Below are 12,591 nucleotides of genomic sequence, written 5' to 3' on the forward strand. Positions count from 1 at the left end.
CCAAACGATCTTGATCTGATATTGGGCCAACTGTGATATACTCGTAATTGTGCTAACGCGATCTCGCTTACTGGAATCGCAGTTGGAAAATTAATACTGAATTGTGGCTTAGTTGATGTTACTGTTAACAAAGATGTTCGCGCCGGGCTTGTATTTGCGACTATCTGCTGAAGTAATTCCGTCATTATTTATCTGCTGCCGTTTCAAATCGAAGTACTTTATGCTCTGAGTGTAGTCGTTGTACATCTTTGCCATTTCGGCGAATTCGGAATCTGATATTGTTGTATCGTCAAGACTGGATGATATCAGCGACGACAATTTCGAGTAGGTGCTCTTGGCCGCACTGTTTAACTTTTCATACTCGTACAATTTTGTTAGCGCGCATGAAGATATTTTTTTCGCAATAATATTAGCAACTCCTGCAATTGTCGCTGAAGTTGAAACTGTAATTGTGATTGCAATTGCAGTTGTCACTGGTGTTAACGCTGATAATAACACACCCATGGACGCAACTATCGCTGACACCGAATATACTATTGTGTCTAACACGGTTACACGCCGCTTGTATTTTTTTACCTTTGCTGTTCATTCGTTGATGGTATTTTTTAACTCTGACTGCCATTCGCGTACTTGATCATATCTATGTTGCTGCGCTGTTGTCGGTGACTGCGTCACTGTCGTTGACTTCGTCATTGACTTCGTCAATGAGGCCATTTTATTATTTTACGCAGTAACCAATTGAGGCGTTTCAGTTACAAATTCCAAACACCACCAGTAAGATGTTGCGGTTAATTTCTTGTCCGCGGATTCCAGTATAAATGTTTCTTCGGTTCCGCTATTTAATATGATAGTCACAACCCCGGAATACTTGTCGGTGGAGTGTCTCCAGGGATATGTTGTGAAGATTTCAAATTTAGCGGCACTGAACACAGACAGTCTGTACACGCCAGTGACTGTTGCGGTATATTTGATAGTATTATTTTGTCGAGACCATGTTGCAAATCCAGATGATACCGTGTATACTATGTTGGTAATTTGCCCGGGAGTTACTCCAGATGGGATTTTAATCAAACTAGTTTTGTTAACGATCTCAGGAATCCCCGATACGATATCCTGCTGTGTTTGTTTGATCGTGTCAATGTTGGTCTTGATATCAGAAAGCTTCATATCAACGGTGTGCGGAGTACCAAAGAATTCCTCTGCGGTTTCATTAGTTTTTCTAAAGTTTCTACAGAGATTTGTAAACGCGTTTACATGAACATCATACTCGGCTCGCAACGTTGTTAGTTTAATGTCAACGGCGCTAGCGCTTGCGTCAACATATTGTTTATTTGCGGCATCTTCCGCCAATGTTGGATCTCTTAAAACGGTTATTTTGTTGCCGTTCATGCTGAGCTCACCTGTCATTGTATCACCGGTCTTTTTTACTGCAACTTTGTGCATATCATCTCGCAGCGCCGCGATTGATATCAGCGAATCTCTGATTTTTCCGCTGTCAGTGAACACAGGGATGTTACCCGGAGTAGCTCAAATAACCCTACGAATTATTTCATGCCATTTGATATCGCTGGTTTTTAGTTTTCCGTGCCGGTCCTGAAAAATAACAACCTCATCTGGGTCTATCCCGGTCAGACTTAAAAGATTACCGACTGCATCTTTGGTCGCATATTTTGATAAATCCACATCGGTGCGCTTCACTTTTCTGTTGAGGAGAGATCTTCCGTAGATATCAACCATTATTTGATAGGAAACTGTTTAAATCGACCCGCGGTATACTCGTGCACGACTTTGTGAGGTGGTTTGGTTGACGCTGATATCGCATCAAGAACATTCAATACTTGCTGGCCACATATCGGAGTATCGGTCAGTGTCTGTGTTGGCAGCGTTGAGTACCAAACTGTCGCGGGGACGTCTTTTGTATATCGGAGAAATTCAACTGGCGGCGCTAACCCATACGAATCAAAATAGATAATTCCACGTGGATCGATCGCGTAAGCAACCCAGTGAGTTCCTGGACCATCGCTGTTATCAAGATTAATAATTCCGGTTTCTGGATTATTCGGTTGTCGTGGTAGCTGATCTCGCATAAAGACGCCTCTGAAATTTTTTATATTTAATTGTTTAACAGCATCGAGCAAATCAAAATTTGACATCGGTGTGAAAACACTTAGAACCGTTTTGGGTACCATGATGGCGGAGTTCCTGGAAGTCTTAACCCGCGTCCCTTTTTTTGTATCCTTTCCCTGTCGCCTTTTTCAGTGCCATTCCAGCAGCGGTTCCAACAGCTCCTAACGCGACGGCTTTAGCAACAGCTGGGGCAGCAGCGGCTATCAACGCTGTTATTGCCGCGAGAAGAGGAAATATACCGCCGGTTTTAACCATGTTCTTGACAGCTGCAGAAGAGAAATCAAGCTGAGTCCCAGTTTTCGCTTGCTTCGCCTTATTGAAATGATTAAGTTGTGTTTTAGTTAATGACAGTTTGTTTGGACCGCCATTAGCGATTTGATCATGTTTTAGTGTTATTTTTGTCCCACGTGTGCTCGCGTTTTTCGATTGTAATTTCTTGGCCTGACCAGGAGTCAGAGTGACATTAACGTGACTGTATGACATTTCTTATAACTTCATGATTGATCTAATTGTCTACATGTTTTCCACTGGTGCATCAACGACTCTCATTCGACCACCAGCACCTTCAAGCAACATTGCTTTGTCACTGAGGATGACCGCGATTGTTCTAGCACCTCCAGGAACTGCTAGTGGACCAACTACTGCTGCTGGTACTCGAGCCAGGCGAGCCCGAATAACTATATCAACGACAGATTTTCTGAATAAATCCAAATGCTCCAGCGAAAGGTAATAGATTGGATACAACGTTGTAAAATCACGCTGGGATATCTGCAACCCAGTGTCAACGTTTTGATCACGCCCATCATAAGACATCAATCGATAATATGCCCGTACAACATCATTTTGTTCAAAATTTAGATTAATGTCCTCAGCAGGTTCTTGATGTCCGTTTATTCTTAATGAAACTTCAGAAACTCCAAATGTGTCAAATATCATTGGACTTGCTTCTTGGTTATTTATTCTAGAATTTGCCTGAAACGCGATAAATATATGTCGCGCTGCTGATATTCCCTGTTGTGATCCCAATTGCCACGTAAACAATCCAGCAGCGTTAATAGAAGTGCTATCTGTTGTCATTGCTAACCATGATAACAACGATTTTCCACCTTGATCCATAAAAGAAAGTAACCGTTGTTCTTCAGTGACTGATGGAGCCATTGTTGGCATCCACAGAGATAGTTTTGTTAACACTACTTTACCAGGATGAACTCCATCAGCTCGCCATATTGCATCATTATCAGAGGTTTTTTTTGACGAGTACTACTGTATGTTTAGTGCCAAATATAACCTTTCGGACATTTCTACAAAATCCAAAAATATGAGATAGTGGAATAGCACAGGAAAACCCAAGTTGAAATTTTCATTCATGGACTCAACTGCATCCCCAGCCGCGTTCATCGTTACATTTCTATTTTCGGGATGATCAGATGTGTCCTTTACAAACATCATTTTTGGACCAGCTGATCTTGTGTAATCATCAGAATATCTTGCAAGACCAATTATCGTCGTGGCAACATCGACATTGTCCAAACACGACTCAATATCTTTTCCATCAATCGAATATGTGGCTTTGTTAAATAACGCAATCACACCATTATTAACAAAACCAACATGATCGCCTATCCCATATCCAGTATCATCCGCTTTTACGATTCTACCTACAATTTCAATATAAGCTTCACAAGGCAGAAAATATCTACTCGTATCATGAATTTAAAATTCAATTCTCCCTGCGCGTTGGGTGTCTTTGCGTCATAGGAATAATATTGATAATCGCGCAAGGATTACTTGAAGCTATATTTTTTTTTCTATTTCTTTGGAAGGTATCAGCGACGCTAGTTTTCGATTTGCATTTTCGTTTATTATTTTGCTAACATCTGCGGGCATGTCCGCGGTGCTTGGTAATTTTACCATCTGAGGTTTTCTGCGTATTAGTCGTGCTAGTCTTTCTTTGATTGCCAAGAACGCTTTGCCGGCAGCATCACCGATTACACCAGAAGCTTTATCTCTAATAACATCAATAGCTTTTGACGATAATTGTTTTGCAATTGGCCCCGCCTTGGGAGCTATTCTTGTAAACAATCCTTGAATAACATTTCCAAGTCCATCTCCATAATATGCACTGTAAACAGGATATCGCGAATCAACCACTCTGACTCGTTGAGACATATGATGAGAGTCATGTATGATCATCTTATTTAATTGTTATTTATCTAATCGCTGTCAACAAGTTCATCAATAAGTTCTCGATAAATGTGAGCATCCATGATGCCGCCGCGAAATAATCGCTGACAGATACCAGCTGCTTCATTAATTATTTCTGGTGAGTTATTTCCGGCACGTCTTCCTCCGATGAGAACTTCTAACCGTGATACATCATTGATGATATTATCAGGACAAATATTTAAACCCTTTCCAGTTTTTGGTCGTACAATTCTCGGGGTTAAAACATCTTGCGGTAAACTTTCAGGAGATGTTGTTAAACCAATTATCGGCGACCTATATGGCTCGGATTTTTGACGACGTGGACTTTGTTCAGATGCAACCTCATATTCACCTAACGGGACTAGGTCAGGGTCTATTATCCTCCGCCGTGGTTGTTGCAAAGGCGTAGAAGGTTTCTGCTGGGGGGGGGGTTCTAGTTGTTTTACATATTCGTCATAAACGCTTCTTACTTCATCAAGGAGACCTCTGTATTCTAAATCATCGTCTCTGGCCTGTTTTTTGTTTTTATATATTCGATATATCCATTTAATAAAATTATCATCGTTTATTTTTTCAAACCCGGGTTTTAAGATACTAGATTTATTAAACATACTAATTAATATTTTTCTGGGCAATTCTTCTCTTGTAGTATTTTTAATATCTTCAGTAAAACCCTCCCTAAATTTTGCAACCAGTCCAATATTTTCCTTTATTGGTTTAGACGCGAGTTCAGTACGAATTTGTTCAATACCTTCAAGTATTTCATCGCCGGGTTGAGCTGCAGCTATGTCAGTTGGAAGATCTCGTAAAAGTTTTTTTGTTTGTTTGGCTCGCTTAGCGGTTTTTTGTAACACTGGAAGAATACCCTTTCTTCGTTCCTCTTCCTCCTTGATATCATCCTTAGGTTCTCCCAGTAAAGCTCTTTCGGTGACCATCGCCGCCTTTTCAGTAGGTGTTGTAACGGGTTTAAATAATTCTTCTGCACCTGTCGCAAATTCAACTTGCACTTGCTGCCGTTCTTGAAGTTTTTGTCTTACACTATCTCGTACAGGAAGAATTTTTTTTTATTGTTTCTAGTCGCTCTCGAGCTAGTCTAGCGGAATGTGCTTCTCCGATGTTGGCACACATTATTGTTAACTTAAATTTTTAATTCACAGCAGCAAAAAAGGGCGACTACAGGCAAACTCTGCCAGGGACTTTCACAGAGCAGCAGAGGGGGCAAACATCCCCGAGTGTTTTCGCAAGATAGACCCTTGTATCAAGAAATAGTTGTATAGGTAGATATTTTCATGAGATAACCCTTCAAGTCAGCAGAGAAAGCCCATTTTGTCATGTTTTTCTGACTTGAAGTGTTTATTTTCTGAAAAATAATATCTCTATCTAAAATGTCCTCGATAGAAAGCTCTGTTAAGCGAAATATTTTGTGGGATTCGCCCCCTCTGCTGCTAGGGAACACTTGAAACTATAAATTTAGTGTGAATATATTTAATATCATTCTGTTTATTGATACTGATTTGTCATTGGGAAATAAAGCTAGTAGTTCTGACTACCAAACAAGTCGCACGTCCTTTTATTTAAAAAGAAGCAAATTATTCCTTTATTACATGAATCCTACCATTTTAAGTGCGTACATAAAGTAAGAAAAAAAATAAATAAATAAAATACTCACACACCTCTGATGGATAGTAATTAGTAATAACATTACGTTTCTACATCGTCTAATTCAAACGAGACAAAAATACGACTCAATAAGAGAAAAATGTTGAATCATTGTCTGCTTAATTATAGTAAAGACATTACCCATGGTAATATTTCCTGCAAATTGGAGAACAGTCCAATCTCTGTATTAAGGACACTGATTGGGTTACAAAAAGCCCCTTTGAATGGATGGTAATCTTCATGCAGAGGTTTACAATTAATTATAAGTCATTTTAAAGAAGGATGTAAATGATGTACTTTATCAACAGTTATTCTTTATACTTGAAAGTTTCCGCTGGGACAGGTTTGAGTAGTTTTATTATCACTTGAGTTAAAGAATGAATGTTTACGATAAATAAAACACTCGAATGAAAACGAATGACTAATTTTGAACGTCTAAGGGAGACTACTAATAACTTCCATATATATATATATATATATATATATATATATATATATATATATATATATATATATATATATATATATATATATATATATATATATATATATATATACATATATATAGTCTTCAGATGGCAGAAGGAAAGAACTTTATTTGTTGAATTTTAAAATCAAAATTATATGCATTATTAATTCGCACACCTTACATGAGAAAAATATAGTAAACGAGATTTCTGCTTGAAAAATGAAGGGAATACATTTACAGTCGTCTTTAAGACTAAGGGGAATCCTGACAAACTTCCTTTCAAGCAGCAAAAACGAGTTTATGGGGAGGGTAAGGAATATATCTTGGAGAAAGTTTGTGCCAATCAGAGTTGTCATCGAAATGCAGATTAAACTTTCATTTAGACAGAAATACTGACAAAAATTAAAAAGATAGGCTGATTGTATATCATTATATTTAAGCCAAAAAGTGTCCCTACATGTTACCTCGTTCAATGGAGGCCCTAATTCCCCAAGAATTCACCAAAGCGATTGAGGCAGAGGCCCATGTATCATTGGCTTTCAGTAGTATAGATGATAGCTGATCATTGCATCCGTATACAGATTACCTTTGTGATAATTAAATTAGTACATATATTATTTTTATTTTATATTTAGCAATTAATGATTGAATGTATTTTTGCATTGCAGTTGTTCATTTAAATCTTTAAGAGACTGGGCTCCTTATAAGTGTAGAAAATACAGCTGTTTGATAAATCACAGATTAGCTGTGTGATAATTAAATTAGTACATTTATTAAATAATGCAGAAAAAAGCAAATGCGATTTACTTGTTATATATATATATATATATATATATATATATATATATATATATATATATATATATATATATATATATATATATATGTTACTGCATTTGTATGGGAAAATATGAACCACTTTATTTACGGATCAATGTTGGGCGTGACGTATTCATCCGAGAAAATGAGTTCATATGTTCCCATACAAATGCAGTAACCATTTTATTATATAGGCCTACTCATTTTCTTATTCTACCTAAGGCTTAACTATAAAAATACAATACAAGAAGCACAGTAATTGAAATCATACTATTTTTTAAAAAAAATACATAACCATAGATTCATCAATACACAATAACAATAATAATGTACACATAGCACCGACCACCAACCTTTGAACTTCAGTTTCAAAAAGGATTGTCGTTTTGGTCGACTTAAATTTAAATTTAGAATTATGAAGGAATGTGCATTTCAGCAACTTTTCCGTTGGTTCTGGAATGAATGGATTTTGTTCTTATGCTGATCCAACTCCATTCTGCTTTTCTGATTATGATGGACTTTATTATTGGGTCAGTTCAATGCAAAAAGAAGATTGTGATTTCAGTTGGAATTGTGCTCGAAATTCCAGTACAGTTTCGGTGTGTAGCAGGTTTTGCAGGACACGTCATTTGGATTTGCAGAACTAAGAAAGTAAATTCTGAGAAAATTCAAGATGCAAATATGTAAGTATATATATTACCGTTCTTATTACCTGCTAAAGAAGACATATTTATATGCCCTGTCACTTTCATCTCGCTGTTGGAGAGACCCCATATATGATCTGCATCATACAGTGTGTCTTCTATCGCCAGCCGAACATTTAAAAAGACACATATAACACTTTGGGCTGAACTCTATATCGTAGTCATATGACTAAAATTGTTAAAGCTATGTTTAAAAAAAAACCACAAACACACACGTTCACCTCACGGAGAACCACTCTCTTCATGGACCATTTTTTTATTTCAGCGGGCTTCCATTAACATCATGGTTTGTTAAAGGGGACCAATGCACAACCAATGGGACAAATGGTACATATCAGTGTGTGTGTGTGTGTGTGTGTGCGAGAGAGAGCGATTTGGATTTTTAACAATTTTTAACAAGTCATATCGTTACGATGTGTGCAGTGTGGCAGCTTATTGTGATGTCTAGCACTGGGGCATCATGCCGCAGACATGTAGTATGACGTCCCACCCTATCATATTATCCTGACACCAGGCCGTCCAGGCGAAAAGCATTTTTTGAGAAATGCACAAATCAGCACCGAATTCGTTTACCCGCCCCTCCCCCCCCAACCCCCCGCCCATTACTGATTTAGTTTAAACTTGAAGCAGAATTTGAAAAGGACATTTTGTGTATTTTTATAATTCTATAAAGATTTTTCCATATTCTGCAAGAATATTTTTTACCTTCGCGAGCCTAGAGTTCCTCCCTAAAAATCTAACAATATGCAATGATTTTAATGATAACTCACGGAGCAATGTATTTTTTAATATATTGTACACTTGAACATCAAACAGATATTGGTGATTTTAAAAACAAAGTCATCAAGACTAACTGGATAATTGGTCTTCGCTCAGTTGAGTAATCTGTGTGTGCAATAGATGTCTCAAGTTCGAATTTAGTGTAAGATATTCGTTTCACTTTCACTACTTTTTCAACCTGTCATAATCCAATTGGGTCGTTTTCGGTCTCTTTCTCGATAAACAAGTCATTTCGGTGGTGGTGGTGGTGGGGGGTCTGCATATTGCTTGTTTTGAGTTTCTCAAATACACAAAAACAATATAGTTTTAATAGAGTATACTGTCATTTCACAGTTAAGTATAAAAATGATGGCGATTGGAAAATCCTTCAACATTGTTCCCCCTTGTATCGAATTCAAGAAAATATTTGCAAAGGATTTTTAGGAAACTTATAAGCTCATAGTCTCGGCGGAAAATGCATATGAGCGTTATGAAGAAGAACGTAAATTCTACATAAATGCATGCTTGCAATATAAATAAAGTCCAAAATGCTAGTGAAATATATCTTTACCAATACGTACCTAGATTGCACTTATGGATCCTGCACCAATAGGTTTCACCCTCCAGAAGGACAGCCGTATGACCAACAACTGCATGCTTTTGGGCCTCTAAGGGTTTCTAGAATTCCTTTACATCAGCTAATGTCCCGTTTTCTGCAAAAGAAAAGCAATCCCAAAAATTGAAAGAATAAAAAATACATTTAGATAATTGCATATGTATATATATATATATATATATATATATATATATATATATATATATATATATATATATATATATATATATATATATATATATATATATATATATATATATATATATATATATATATATATATATATATATATATATATATATATATATATATATATATATATATATATATATATATATATATATATATATATATATATATATATATATATATGTATATATATATATATATATTAATGAGACTATAAACAATTTGTCCAGATACTGACTTTGTAAATCGAATGACACGTGAGATATTCCGGGAATTAAATTATTAATAGATTAAGCAACTTTATCGCAATAATCATTCAAACTTTATATAATATATAAGCAATATTTCGAGAAAAGGAAGTTATTAATACCCGAAAAAGAAAACTATGTTTAGTTTTAAAAACAGATAATTAAATTGCAACAAGTTCTTTAAACCGTATTTTTATGAGCAAATACTGTAAAGTGACAGATAAGGGGCTGTAGATAAAACTGGATCAACTTTACTCACTGGTTTTATACTAATTGCTTTGTTTTAGATAAATGTATGGTATCATATAAACACTGTATTTAATATGCCTTGACAAAGCTTCAAACCGCTTAACTTAACTCCGGTGTGCCTTATTACTCGCTTCTTTTTCAGCGACTGTTTCCATAGTGATCGAGTATAATCATTCTAAAGTGCCTGACCCAATCACATATTTTATATTTACTATTTAAGATATTTGTTTTGTTTTTGTTGGTTTTAACAACTCTATGCATACATATTTCATGCAATAGGAGCTAAGTGCCTTTCCCAAGGACATACTGAGGCAGCCGGTCCTGGGCTTGAACCGGCGACTCTTGGTTTACGAGTGCAATGATTTATCTGCCGAGCTACTCGATACCATTAGACTTTGAGTGTTGTTTAGTTAGAAGAACAAGTTCTGACCTAATTCTAAACGTTTTAGTTAAGTTATTTATGTACAATACGCAAATACGCTGTTTATCAAGAACTCTGGACCGATATAAATGAATTTCGGTCATCGGAACTGTGTAAAAAATATTAAAGAGTACAATGCAGACAAAGACTTATAACCTTCATATTTCGTTCTCCAAACTATCTCCAATATATATTGCTTCATTTTGTTATCGCGTACAACATTTTCCTTTTATTATATAAGAAATTATGAGTATTTTACACTGGACCAATTAATGTTAAGCTTAGACAGAAGTATTGAGGCTTAGATTGCCCGAATGACAGTAAGTAACTCCGTGCCGTCGTAAGGGGCGGGCGAAGCAGGCGACTGCCCAGAGCGCCAAACCCGAGCTGAGAGGAGGAGAGGGGACATTTTGCAGAGTCTGCAGTAATCTTTTCAGAAGAAGGGGCGCCAAAGGCGACTCTTGCCGAGAGAACAGTTTCGTTCATCGCAAACTTTTGACGACCCTGAATATTCTAAGATGTCTTGTACATAATTAGTAGACCGCTCCGTAGCGTAAGTGGCGCAGGCTCGAATCCCGGCTGAGTCATACCAAAGACTTAAAAAACTGGTACTAACAGGTGCCTCGCTTGGCGTTGAGCATTAGGACGTTAGTGTTAGGACTGGTCGGCCTGGTGTCAGGATAATGTGACTGGGTGGGACATCATGCTACATGTCTACGGCATGATGCACCAGTGCTAGGCATCACTATAAAAAATCACATTGAAGTCATCGTAGCGATATGACTGAAATACTGTTAAAGCTACGTTAAAAATCTAAATCACACACACATAATTTATAATGTATATGCATGTTACTCGCTAGCTCAGATTCCCTTCTCTTTTTCGTTCTGTTTTGTTTTGTTTTACCTATTAGAGGTCTATGCAGGTAAAACGATAGCGAAATATTAAATATTGTTGGAAATCCTGTTAATTCAAATATTAAGGCTCATGCAAGGTTTTTCATACGAAAGCATAAAATAGGGTAGAGCAGTCAAAAAAGTTCATTTTTAAACTTTCCATATTATGGTTACTATAACGACACAATACACGAGAAGAAAAAGGTCTGCGTCATTGTTGAACTTCTTCGGAGAGCAAGAAGTGCATCCAAGAATGATCATTTGATTTTATCTTATTAATTTTCATATTATTCTCAATGAAGGCCGTTTTAGTTTGGCAGTTTACTAGTTTTACTTATTTTTCTCTTTTTTTCTAGTTTTTTTTTCCATGTTTGGTTTCGTTTAAGCTTCTTTGTTTTCGTTATTGTTATTTTCTGTGGGGTATTTTTTCAACAGTGTCTATCTCTAGAGTGGATTCCAATCTATATTCAGCACCAGCAGTGTCTTGATGTGTTTTCATCTTGATCTTCAACAAATACCCCATAACAATATTAAATCGTCGATGATCAAATATACTCGTATAAGCGCAATAAATTTAGATACTGTGGTTTTATGTCTGATGACTTCTGCAATAATTTCTCTTGAGAGTCAATGATTTCTCATAAGAGTCAATTGCAGTCTTGCAAAATTTTGGGTAATCAAAATGAAACAAACGAAGATCTGTTTTCGTCGTGATCTAACAGCTGTATTCTCAACATTTCTTTCGAGCAAGAAATTCAGGCTCAGGACCGTATCGAAAGAGAGGCACATATGGATCTGGAATCGCTGATCTAGCTTGCATACCCTAGCAGTTGACCATCTCACTTCCCGGTGATTGTTGCTGTTAATAACAAGCTCCGTGTGATCAAACTAATCTTGGGGAACGGCTTTCTTCCTACTGAACCATCCATACTTATATAGCCCACTCCTACATATTAAACGGCAAAGACCGACCTGAATGCGTTTCTTGCAATAAACCCTTCACTGTGAAACACTTTATGATATATTGTTTTAATATCCAACATACATGCAATCGTTACTACAGTGTTCACCACATTAAAGAGCCTTTCCATACGTTAAATGTGTCTTGTATTTTAAATTTCTTGAAGGAAGTTAACATTTATTCTTTAACAAATGCTAATGTGCCACCCTATTTCCGTTGAAGTAGTTAATGGGGATACTTTAGCGACAATGGGACTTTAATGTTAAAAT

The sequence above is a fragment of the Sinohyriopsis cumingii genome, unplaced genomic scaffold, assembly GCF_028554795.1.
Source record: "Sinohyriopsis cumingii isolate HCF-2022 unplaced genomic scaffold, ASM2855479v2 utg000913l, whole genome shotgun sequence".
Taxonomy (NCBI): Eukaryota; Metazoa; Mollusca; class Bivalvia; order Unionida; family Unionidae; genus Sinohyriopsis; species Sinohyriopsis cumingii.